The sequence below is a fragment of the Carlito syrichta genome, unplaced genomic scaffold, assembly GCF_000164805.1.
Source record: "Carlito syrichta isolate Samal-C Ts95f unplaced genomic scaffold, Tarsius_syrichta-2.0.1 Scaffold305648, whole genome shotgun sequence".
NCBI classification, from domain to species: domain Eukaryota; kingdom Metazoa; phylum Chordata; class Mammalia; order Primates; family Tarsiidae; genus Carlito; species Carlito syrichta.
Window position 1 is genome coordinate 151415 of NW_007249744.1, and position 12564 is coordinate 163978.

General features: G+C 51.8%; 1 protein-coding gene across 2 annotated transcripts in view; it reads left to right on the forward strand.

Moving 5' to 3' along the window:
- The window catches only part of TCF20 (transcription factor 20), a 116769-nt gene that overhangs the window by 563 nt on the left and 103642 nt on the right, over positions 1-12564 (forward strand). The gene's annotated exons all lie outside the window — the stretch shown is intronic.

A 12564-nucleotide genomic window follows, 5' to 3' on the forward strand; every position in this document is an offset into this window, starting at 1 on the left:
CCCCCACCCCCCCCCATTATTTCCGGGCATATTCTTCTACCTCCAACAGGCCATTTGTCAGTGGTGATGCGGGACAAAGGAGGGGACAGTGGGTGGCCCGCTGCGAGTTGGGCGATGGGCACAGAGCAAGGGCCGGAGAGAAACGCCAACAATGAAGAGGCAGATTGAGGGCTTTGCTCATTCAGGCTGTCGAGGGAGCCGTCATTTTGTGTTAGCGTGTGTGTGTCTGAGGTGGGAGGAGGAAGAGGCGAGAATGACAGGAGAAGGATTATGACATTGTGTTGTCTCTGTTTGTGGTAAATGCAAATTTGGCACCAGTGGTTTCCCGGGAAAAGCAGCAGTAAGTAACCCGGCCAAGGCCTTGGCCCAGACCCACTGAGGGAGCCTGTGGGGGGCAGTTTGGGGCTGTGTTTGTTCCTCCCTTTTTTTCTGTCTGGCGTGTGTGTTTCTTCCATTTATTTTACAGTGAAGAGCTGGAGGCAGACAGGCTGGTGTGGCAGGGGGAACTGGGTCCCCTCCTCCCTGCCATGCCAGCCCCTCCTCAGCTCACCCTGGAGGCCTGAGCAGCGCTCCTGTCCCCTAGCTACTGCCCTGGCTTCCCTGCCTCCCCCTAGGTCTCTGCCTCCAGCCAGGGTTACAGTTCGTGATTGTTCTCTTAGCCTGGGGAGCCTGAGCTCTCTGAAGGTTACTTCTGCCCATAGCAGCTTCCCAAGGGTGACCAGAGATGGAGAGCCCGGGACCAAGGCTGAGATGGGGTTCCCTGAATGAGTCAGGGCTAGGCATGCCCACAGCTACGGTGCTGGCCTGGCCTGCCAGAGGTTGTCTAAGAGCTCTGCAGCCAGGGGATGTTGGCAGTGTCCTGGGACCTTGATTCCTCTGACGGACCTATGAGGGCAGGGAGCTTGAGCCTCCCCCAGGCTAGGAAGCGGCCACAGCCTAAGGCTCTGGCTGCCACAGAGCTTAGGCAGGTACAGAGACATGGACACAGGTGGTCAGCGTATTTGGAGCAGGCCTCCAGAGAGTGCATGGCAGGGTGGGTTTTACCAGGCCAGGCCATACATAGCTCAGGCCCCTGTGGGGACTGAGAGTTTTGAGCTGAGAAGCCAGGGTATGAGCCATCTACAGGTGGAGGGTTAAGGGAGGGCTGTGGGCAGCTAGCCCCAGCCTGTCATACACAGGCCCCCCTGGTCTCCCTTCTGCCGGAGCTGGTCCCTCGCCTGGATGTTACCGCCTCCTCTTTCGCCTGGTGAAGTCCTCTGGACTCGGTTCAACCTCTAGGAAACCTCCCCTGCCCTCTGCTTGGGTGGCTTGGAGTCTGTGCACTGTCCACCTTTCATAGTCCTGACCCCACGGTGGTGGGGGGTCTGTCTCCCTGTTGGGCTTTTCGGTGCAGAGCCTGGATGGGCATCTTCAGGTACAGGGATGTTCTAAGCCTCCCTTCTGCATCCCAGGCACCTGCCCAGAGCTGAGCATAGTGGGATTTATACCTGGAGCTCAGAGGGAGACCCAGACTAACATCCCTCAGGAAGTGGGACCACCAGCATGGAACAGCCACCCTGTTCACATGTTCTAGATGGTGTGATAGGCTCACTTCCTTTGGACAAACCCACCCCAAGGGGATTTTCTCCATGGAGCCTGGCATGCGGAGGCAAGCTGCAGCTAAAGCCATGCTTGTGAGGACATCTACCCTAAGCTGGGCACTGGGGACTGCATGGGAGGAGCAGCTGCCCCCCTTCGAGGCCTTGGCCTTGGTACCCAGTCACCTTGAGGACCTGCGTGGCTCTGGGACCTCATGAAGCTCTGTGTGCCATATGGAAAGGGAAAGACATGTTGGGCTCTCCCCAAGGCCAAGATGTCAGGTCCATTCCAGGCCTCTTGTGTGGGACCTTCCTGGCCAGAGGTGCTGGGCACCAGGGTGGGCAGCCATGGCTAGGGACCGCCTGGACTCCATCAGTGCACTGCATCCAGCTCAGGTTCACAGAGAGCTTGCCTACTTGTAGCTGGTACCCTCCTGGCATCCAGAGACAGAAGCAAAGACACCTCTCCCTCCAGAAGACCCCAATCTGATGGCCCCCACGAGGCTGGGAGGCAGTCCTGAGTTGTGGCTTCCCTGGCCACAGATACTTTACAGACATGTCTAACTGTGTGACCTTGGGCAAGTTACTTAGTCTCTCTGAGCTACAGTTTTAAAAGGCAGTGTCCTGGGAGTAGTAATCCCTTCCTGCAGGCTGGTTATGGGAATTAAGGGGACTGCAGGCACATCATCTGTATGCGGCAGGTGCTCATTTAATGGCAGCTGTGGTTATGAGGGAGCTGGCTGTGCCAGCAACTTCATGGCAAGATGAAAAATGTTCTCCCTGGGTACCCTTGTGAATTCTGACAGGGAAATGGAGAGAGGCTTCACAGAGGAGGTGGCATTGGAAGGCCTTGAAGAATGAGTAGGAGTTAGCCAGGCTAAGGCAGGGAAGGGTGTACCATCAGAGGGAAGTGCAAAAACAGAGCTTGTAGGGTGGAAGAGGCAGGTCACACTGTGTGGCCGAAGCCCATGGAGGGGAAAAGGGAGCCCTGTTTCCCTTGGCAGCAGGAGCCAGTTGTGGAGGGAGAACCTGACCTGATGACTGGGCAGGTTCCACACAAACATCTCTGGCATTGCAAGCTTATCTTCTGGATGTGTTTTTGTCTTAGCATTTCAGAAACATTCTGTGGGATCTTGCAAAGCTGGCTTGTTCTAGCTGCTCCCAAGCCAGGCCTCTCACACTGTCCTGTGTTGGGATTCATGGATGGTTCCATATTTGAATTTGGATTTAAGTACTATGGATCTTAAGCTTGGGTCTTTTAGTTTGGAGCCTCAAGTCCGGCTCAGCCCATATTCTGAGCTGGACCCAACTTGCTGGGGGAAGCAGTTCAAGTCCGGATGCCCAATCAAGTCCCTGACTTGGGTGAGGGGTCTAAGAGCTGCTTCTCTGGCCTAGGACCCTAAAGGTACTAGAAGCTCCTGCAGGAGACTGGGCTGGCAAGTCCCCAGACCCACTCCGGATGGAGATGGGAGCACAGAGGGGTGGCCAAAGGTTTGGGGCTCCATTTGCCAGCTCTGTGGCCTCAGGCAAGTCACTCGCCCTCTCGAAGTCTTTGTGTTCTGGGGTGATAATAGTATCTACATCACAGGGCTGTGGTGAATATTACATGAGATAATTCTCATAAAGCGGTCAGCCCAGAGCCTGGCTCTCAGGGGGCATGAATAATTGTTACATTAAAAAAAGCTGGCCGGGCTTGGTGGCTCAGCCTGGAATCCCAGCACTTTGGGAGGCCGAGATGAGTGGACTGCCTGAGACCATGTTCGAGACCAGCCTGCGCAACTTGGTGAGACCTCATCTCTACAATAAATAAAAAATTAGCCGGGCATGGTAGTGCACGCCTGTAGTTCCGGCTACTTGGAAGAATCTCTGGAGCCCAGCAGGTTAACGCTGGGATGGCTGTGAACATGCCACTGTACTCCAGCCTGGGTGATGGAGACTCTAACTCAAAAAAAAAAAAAAAGCTCAACAGTGTGAAGGCTCTAGCACCTAGTATCTGTGGACCAATCACTCAATCCCTCTGAGCCTCAGTTTCCCTAGCTGTAAAATGGAGATAATACTTGTGCTTGGTAATCATAGCCAAGACTTAGGAGCACTTTCTGTGAATTCTGCAGGCTCTGTTCTAATTGTCTATGTATTAGCTTCCTTCATATGGTCTTTCCTCACACTGAGCTACATGTAGGGTAGGGTGGGGACCTGGGCATTCCAGAAGCTGCATATGCAGGGAAGAGCCCCAGGGATTTGGTATTTTCTGGATAAAGCTAAACCAAGGCCATGGGTTGGTGGAGGCAAGACTGGAGGGAAGTGGATGGCTGGAGTGTGAGGTGTGAAGGCCAACGAGGGCCCACCCACCGCTGCAGATGAGCCACTTAGACCAGACACCTCCACACATGGCAGAGCCATCTACATACTGTGAGGTTTGGGCAAGTCATGGCCACTATCCTGGACCTTAGTTTCCGTATCTATATGATGGGGCCTTGGCTCTGCCCCCCTATGAGGCCCGCCACTGCTCTGGGGGCTGTGGTACTCTTGTTGCTCTGATTTCCTTGGATGGTTACCACGCAGGTAGTGATTTGGGTGGTATCACCTGGTCAACTGGCTCTTCCCGAAAGGATGCTTTTTTCCCTACCAATCTGCAGTCAGCTCACAAATGAGCCAGCTCTGTGCCTAGCCTTCCCATCACTTCTCCCATGCCCACGAGAACCTCATATGGTCTTGGACCAGGGACCAAGAGTGTCCAGCCCAGTGGTGGCTCCCAGGAGGTCCCAGAGGGCACAGGACTGCCCAACACCATGTGATGCACCACATGCAGGGAATGCCCACGGGTGGTGTCTATGGACTGGGGAGCCACATCCAGCCTACATCTGGCTTTGTGAGGCGGATTGCCATGGAGGAGCTGAGTGGCTCATGTACTCTCCCTCCTCCCCACAAGCTTGGGAGTCGTACAGAAGCAGCTCATACCTTGTCCCAGCGTGTCTGTGCTGGGCTATCACAGGCACCTCACTTCCCTGAGCCTGTTTGCTTGTGGGATGAATGATTCCACCTCCTGGGGCACCTGAGGCTGGGATAATGGAAACAGCACTTAGGTGCACAGGCACTGATGAAGCACTTGTGTGAGAGTAGCTCTCCGTGGTGGGTGACATCAGCATCCCCATTCTGCAGACAAAAAAGCTGAGGTTCCAGTGGCTTAGGGAGCTTGCTCAAGGTTGCATTACCTTCTGCTCTTCCTTTCTTTTATACCTACCTACTACCAAAAAGAATTTGAGGCAGACTTTAATGCTGGGACCCCACATGAGGACGTGAGGTAAAGGGAGTCCAGAGACCTCTAGGGAGGAGGTTGAGGAGACACAAACTTGCGATGGGGTGGTCACCATGCAGGTGTGTCATAACTCACCCACAGAGGGATATACTGATAATGAGAACAGTGGTCATTGGGTGTGTGAGACAGGGGGTGGCCCACGCCATCAGGACCCCAAGGAACATACACTTGCTGTCCCTCTGCCCAAGGTGTTTCTGCTCACCTTCACGTAGTCAATGCATGGGGTTGCTTAAGGGCACTGCATGTGTTCAACTCCTGTCTCTGCCACTTACTTGCTGTGTGATCTCAGGCTAATGCTTTATTGCTCTGAGTTCAGTTTCCGTACCTGTAAGTGGGGATAGTTATTGTACACAGTGTGGTGAGGATGTGTGTGTTAATGCAGGTCATGCCCTTAGCACCATGGCAGCACATGGGAGAGCTAGAGGAATGTCCTCCATTGTTATCTTCTTGAATCAGCTTGGATTTGCCTTGTTCCCTCAGCTTTTATTCAGCACCTGCTGTAAGTCAGCATCAAGCCCAGGCAGGCTTCTCTGGTGCCCTGGGCTAAGCCGTCAGCCTCAGGGCTCTGGAGCTGAGCGTCTGGATCTGACGTGCTGAGGGAACCGCCTCTGAGAATTGGTGTGTTAGCTCCCACTGCTGGCGTGACAGACATCCTGAAGAAATATGTCACTTTAAAATCATTTTCAGAGAAATTTCTGGAAAGCCCTCTTTTAACCCTATGGGGGCCATTTGTAGCCTAGACTTTGGTCAGGTTCTAATCTTGATTTTGTCATGACTTGCTGAGGACTCTTCCTTTCCTGGGCCTCAATTTCTTCATTTGTAAAGCAGGGCAGTAACCGTTTCTACCTCTAACGGTTGATTCTGTGAGGTTGCTTGTTGTGAAACAGACTTTGTAAACTTGAGTGCACCTTCCAGCTGTTATGGTCTTTCCGTTCTGTTTCTGGTTATTCACAAGATGGGCAGGTGCCTGTGCAGTGTCATGCTGTGTGCTCAGTCTGGGCGTGGATGTCAGTGGGATGGCGGCCCTGCTCTCAAGGGCTCCCTGAGCCGTGGCCTCACTAAAACCCTTGAGCTTTGTGGTTTCCACAGAATGTGGGAGGCCCCCTAGGCAGCCTTACCCCTTCCTGAGAGCACCCCATCCTGCTCGTTATTGCATCCCACCTCCAGGTGCTGTGCACTGGGCTGGCTGAGGAGGATGCAGCCAGAGGACCAGAGGTCTGCCCTGCTTTTGAGAGCTCAGCCTAGGAGGAGGGATGCAAAAGCCTGCATCCAGATGACCAGATGACTGAGGTTCAAGGGTGACTTGACATGGCCTGGGCTTCTTGGAAGAGGCATGGTGCTTGTGAACGAATGATGGCTTGCATCTTCTGCTCAGAATCCTTCAGCAGCTCCTTGTTTTGCCCTGGGATAGTCCTGATGCCTCTTGTGGCCTGTACCATCTTGCTTCAGCTGCATCTCTAGTTTTCTCGTGTCATTCAAGTTACAGTGGCCTCCTTTCCCTTTCTGGAATGCAACTTGCTCCCTCCTACCTCAGGGCCTTTGCCTATGCCTTGTCCTCTTCCAGCTTCGTCATATGGCTATTTCCTATTTGTCCTTTGCGTCTCAGCTTAGATGTTCTGGGTCCCTAAGACTCAGGGTGCCTCTTAAACAGTCTCTGTGCACCTGTCATGCTTTCTTACTAATGTGTATCATGGCTGTTATCAGATGATTATTTATGTGATGATTCTTTTTCTCCCTAATCATTCCATGGGACCTCCAGCTTCATGACAACAGAGACCTTCGGATCAATGGCTGTCATATGATAAGGGTTCAATTAATGTTTGTTGAATGAATGAATGAAAAGCATTAAGGTAAGGCTTTGTGGAGGAGGTGGCGTTTGAGTAAGACTTGAAGAGGGTATAATTTCAATCTGTAGGGAAGAGGAAAGGGCATTCCTGCTCCGGGAGCAGACAGACACAGGGCAGAAAGACAACTCATTTGGTTTGTCAAAGAGGCAGAATGAGACGTGGGAGAGAAGGTTGGAAAGGTGAGTGGAGTCAGCTAGGGCTTTGTGTTCCAGGCGAAAAGGTATAAACTTGAATTCTGAAGGCACACAGGACCCACTGAAGACTTCTGAGCCAGTGGCAGGAAGGTGAAAGTCGGCTTTGGATAACTGTAATGAGTCTGCTGCAGGAAGAGTGACCGGGAAAGCAGCTGCAGTGAAGAGGACCAGTTAGGAATTGGAGAATCCACAGCTCCCACTGCTTTCTGGTTCTTGGAAATCACACATGTGCTTTGGCCGTTATCCTTGAGAGCTTGCAGGGAGATGCAGGGCAGTGATGGAAAACCTCACATGGCATAGACTGCTTCAGAAGGCAATTGTCTAGGTGGCAGGGAAGCCACTCCTGATCACTGGAGGGAGAAAGAGTAGAGCAAGTGTCAGTGTCCACATTTTCCAGCTTCCCTTATTGAGAAGGCGGCATCCAGTTCTGCATCCCTGCACCTGCGTCTTGTTGCCTTTTGAGTGGCCCAGGGATCTTAACACTGAAGGGTCAGTCTGTGGCAGAAGCGGAGCAGACACATTTCTGTCATATGCCTCCATGGGGAGGCAGCAGACATGATCAAGAGTCAGGATTCCTGAGGACATGAGGACAAATCCCAGGTCCACTGCTTAGTAGCTGTGCACCTTTGGGCATCTTCTTAGCAACTCTGGGCTTCTGTTTCTTCAGTTGTGAAGTGGGGGCTGCCCTCGTGTTGTGAAGGTTAAGGTTAAGTGACACATATGGAGCCCCAAGCATGGGGAACACTGGAGGCTCAAGAAATAGTGGCCGTTATCATGGCTGTGTTTTTCTCCACGGTTTGAATTCTTAGCAGGAAACTTGGGTTTCAGGCTTAAAAATGAAGAGCATGTCAACAAAACAGGATGGAACAAAGTCTTTTCCCAGCATGCCTCAGCATGTAGCACTGCCTTCCTGTGGAGCCCAGACAATGATGTGGCTAAAAGTCTTGAGCTTTCAAGCAGAAATAATCCCAATGGAAAGGAACTTCCTTATTGTTATCTCATGATAAAGTGATGCAGGGGCTCTGCAGCCTGGAAAATTCCAGCTCTGCCCCCTCCTAGCTGCTCTGTTCCTCAGTTTCCTCATCTGCAAGATGAGTTAGGAATAGTACCTACTTCACTGAGTTGTTGTGAGGATTAAGCAAGTTAGTGCAGGTAAAGTGCTTAGAGCATGCCTTTGTGACTACTGTTAGTTAGATAATTTCATCTTCAGTTTAACTCTCGGTAGTGCTCTGAGTGGCTCAGTGGGATATCTGGAGCTGGAAGGCTGAGTTCAAATCCTAGCTCTGCCTCTTGCTAACTGTGTGACCTGGATGTCTCTTAACCTCTCTGTGTGCCCATTTCCTGCTTTATACAATGAAGGTGACAATCTTTGTCTCTTAGGGTTGTTGTGAGGGCTGAATGGGATCACCCAGGTAAAGACCAGACTTCCTGGGGACAGGCAGACCACCAGGCCCCTCCCCCATCTATTCCAGTTTACACATGAAGAAATTGAAACTCTGAGCCCTTGGATGATTTGCTGAAGGTCACACATTGGTGAGACCAGGCTGGCCCCCAGCTCCGTGACCTGCCTAGTGAGAGTACAGTCACTAGGGCAAGTAGATGCTGAGCAGGTAGAGGGGTGATCTGTGCAACCAGGCTGCAGAGGCTTCCTGTTGCATCTCCTGGGGTGTTCTCTCCCTGCTCACCTGTGGAAAGATCAGTAACCTGACATACAGCAACTGCTGCTTGTCGGGCAGGCCAGAGTCTTCCAGGCACAGGGTCTGAGAGTCTAAGGCCCCAAACTGCCCAGTCTCCAGGACTTTCCAGAGCCGTAACCTATTACTGTGGGCAAGGCTGGTGCTGATCCTGCTATCCTCTTATGTTTCTTTCTCTGTCCGTCTGCAGAGTTGTGAGCCCACCGGCCATCTCTATCCATACCCATCATATCGAGTGCTGGGAAGCTTGGTGGTTAAGAGTGCAACCTGTGAAGACCTGGGTTCAAATACTGGCTTGGCCTCTTCCAAGCTGTGTGACTTGGGATAAATTATGTAAACTCTGAACCTCAGTGCCCCATCTGTAAAATGGGGCTGATAACAGTACTGACCTTATTAGGTTGAATCAAATCAAATATCAAATGGGATGGTAAAGGGAAATCAGCACTCTGGGTTGTATCGTCATCATTAACATCACTTTTTGTGGACATGGTGTTCTACCCTGCATAAGTTGCCAGAGACCCAAGGGAAACAGAGGTATCTCTGCCTTGCAAATGGGAGAGATGGACACAGCCCAGACAAGGGAGACACAACCTTCATCCTAGAGGGGCACACTTTGTGAGCAGAGGTCACTGTGAGACTCTGTGAAGCAAATTAATGCCAAGCATGTCACGGGCCCTGCAGGCTCTCACAGCAGGTGGCTGTTCCCCACTACCCTCAGTCTTGGTCTTCCCTGGCCCTCCTTACGTTTAGGGCCCTCCTTATGTTTAGGGCCCTCCCTGGTTAGACTGGTTCTCAGCCCCCATGCTCCCTCCCTTAGAGCCCCAAAGCAGGGCTCCTCTTGGAGTGAGGGCGTGCCCAAGAAGGATCCCGAAGAAGGACCTCCCACCCCTGCTGTTAGTGCACATCCTTGTGCTTGGGGCGGGGTGGGGGTACCCCCCCCCCCCCCCCCCCCGCGGCACCAGCAGGGGACAGACTCAGCAGGAGGCTGGGGAGCGTCTCCCACTCTGTTAGCTAGAGGCTTTTGTAAGTTGCCTCCTGGAATACTGCACACTAAGCCCTGGCTTGTGAGCAGGAACTCCCTCTTGCTGTGCTAGCTAGGGTTAGCAGGCAGCCCCTCCCAAAAGGAAGGAGAGCTGGGACTTGGTGAAGGATAAAGGTGACGGTTGTGCATGTGCTCAAGAGAGCCAGCTAGTGAGAGGAAGGACATCCGCCTGCTGCTGAAGGCACTGACACCTGGCTTGCTTCGCACAAGTCACTGATCTGCCGAGCAGGGCCAGGCTCCTCAATCAATCCATGCTGACAGATGGTAGCGGAATCAGTGACCTAGAGGCAGAAGGCTCCATTTGTAATCCCGGAGTGGCCCAGGCGCCTGGAGGAGGGCAGAGGAGTTTGTAATAAAAGGAGTGACACAGGGTTTCCAAAAGCCATCTTTGAGCCAGAGGAGGAAGGAAAGGATTAATTTTGCTTCTAGAATTGATACACTGATTCAGTTCAATAAGTATTTTCTGAGTGGACTGGGTTAGGAGAGGGGAAAAAACCTGATCTACTGTCCTTTCCTTTAAAGAGCTCAAAGTATGGTAGAAAAAACAGGGGACATGCATTTGAGACAATGAGAGAATAGAAGGCACACATTTGGTCAAAGAGGAAGGGGCTCCCAGTTAGCTCCTGCCACTGTGGATCTTGGGCAGTAACTTAATCTCTCTTAATCAGTCTGTTCATGTGTCATATTGTGTCCACATCATAGAACTCTAGCTGGTGCTAATATGTGCCTGGTACTGTACTGAATTCTTTACCTAGATTTCTTTACATTCTCACGACACCTTATGAGTGAGGTACTATTATTTCTATTTTACACCTGAAGAAACCATGGTTCAGAGGGGAAGTGACTTTTCCAAGGCCACACAGTGCAAGTGTAACTCAAATCTGTCTGTTGGCCATGGTGCCCATTGTATGGTTTTTTCCCCCCCAAATGGTACCAAAAGAGAAAGTGACAGGCCACAGGGACAGAGAGGAAGTTTTCAGGTGGAGGTCAGCTGGGCAATGTTCGGGCAGGGTCTGAAAGGGTGGAAAGGGGACTGCAGGGTCATAAGAGGCAGGAGCAGACAAGAACTTGGACTACAGTTATCTGTCTGCATTCTTTTCCTTTTGAATGGGACTGTGAAACAGATTGTCATTATCTCCCCAACCCCTGAGATGCAAGTGACCTGAGGAAGAAGAAGGGAAGGATGAGGCTGGGTGCAGTGACTTCATGCTGTAATTCCAGCACTTTAGGAGGCTGAGGCAGGAGGATCATTTGAGATCAGCCTGGGCAATATAGCGAGACTTTGTCTCTACAAAAAATAAAATTAGCCGAGTGTGGTGGTGTGCCTCTAGTTTTAGCTACTTGGAAGGCAGAGGCAGAAGGATCACCAGATCCTAGGAGGTCGAGGTTGTAGGGAGTCATGATCATGCAACTGCACTCTAGCCTGAGTACTAGAGTGAGACTCTGGCTCAAAAAAAGGGCAGGGGTGGGGGTGGGGTGGAGAGGAAGAAGGAATGATGGGGCAGGGGACTATAAGAAAAAGAGCTTCCCCTTTCTTTATGAATTCTTTCAAGAAATTGAGGGGTTCCCCCCAACACCCAGTGTTCAGGAAGCTCCCCTGCATTCTTTCATTTTATCCAGAAAACATGGGTCTGTGCTGAGAGTTTCTTCCCCTAGCCCTCAGTAGCTCTGACCCAAGCAGAAGCCAGACACTGGTCTTTGAAAGTCTTGGGGCCTGAGAATTTGAAAATGAAACTCATAGTTAGAAGAACAATGGGAATAACCAGAGGGCAGGGCCTGGCGGCCTGTTCGGCTCTGTACTGGAAGAGCCTGGCACTCTGCCTTGCGTGCAGGAGGTACTGGGAATCAAGATCCCAGGAAGAGGCTGAACCCACGTTGGAGCTGGTCCCTACTTTGTGAGGTTGGGCAGAAGCCAGGAGAAATCACTGCCTGCCCCATCCCTCTCCCGCCAGGGGACCAGAGCCACTTCAGGCCCTGCCTGGGATTCTGGGACCCTCCTAGGTAGCTTGAGACAAGGCAAAGCATTAATGTCTCTAGCTAGGTGGAATGAGAGGTATAAGGGTAAAACCAAGCCCTGGGGAGCTGTGTACCTCAAATGTATAAAAGTTTGGGCCCCAGGCCACACCTGGTTCCTGTCAATCTCCACCTGCTGCCTGAAGCACTTTTCCAATTCTAATTTACTTTCAAATTGAGTTGCTTCAAGACAGGAAGCCACAGACTGCCCTAACTTCTAGGACAGATGGGAGTCTAATTTAGAATCAGCAATTTTAGCCAATGTCAGGGACATCTAATCCAAATTTTCCTCACCGATGGGAAACTGAGACCCAGAGTGGGGAGAGAATCTGGCTAGGTCAGAGGTCTGAGGCAAGATCACAGACACCCCAAACACATCCTTACTGCTCTTTTCACTTTTGGTGGCAGTGGGTCTATGGCATCAACATCTATCTGAGATTGTTCTACAACTGAGATTTTCTTAAAAAAAAAAAAAAAAATGTCAAGCCCTTCCCCACTTTTCTCTATAAACACATCAGGTTTGCAAAGGAAGGCTGGGAACCGGCTGAGGCCCGGGGCACAAAAAATCCTTTGCCTTATCTCCAAATTAATTCCGGATCCTAGGTATGGCCAGCCAGGCTTTGCAGCATCTTCATGCCACCTCAGAAGGCAACTGACATTTGTGGAGCGTCTGTTTTACACGTGAGGTTGGTAGGTCTCCCTCCTCACTTTCACTGTGGTGGAAACTGAGGCTCAGCGAGGGCCCAAGCCGTTCATCCAGGGTGGCGTCAAAGGGCGGAGGCGGCAAAGGGAACCAGGCCGGCCCGCGCCTAGAGGGCGCTTGGCGGGCAGGAGCTGCCCATGTGCCCGGCGCAACTTAATAGTCACCCGGAGGAGGCCGG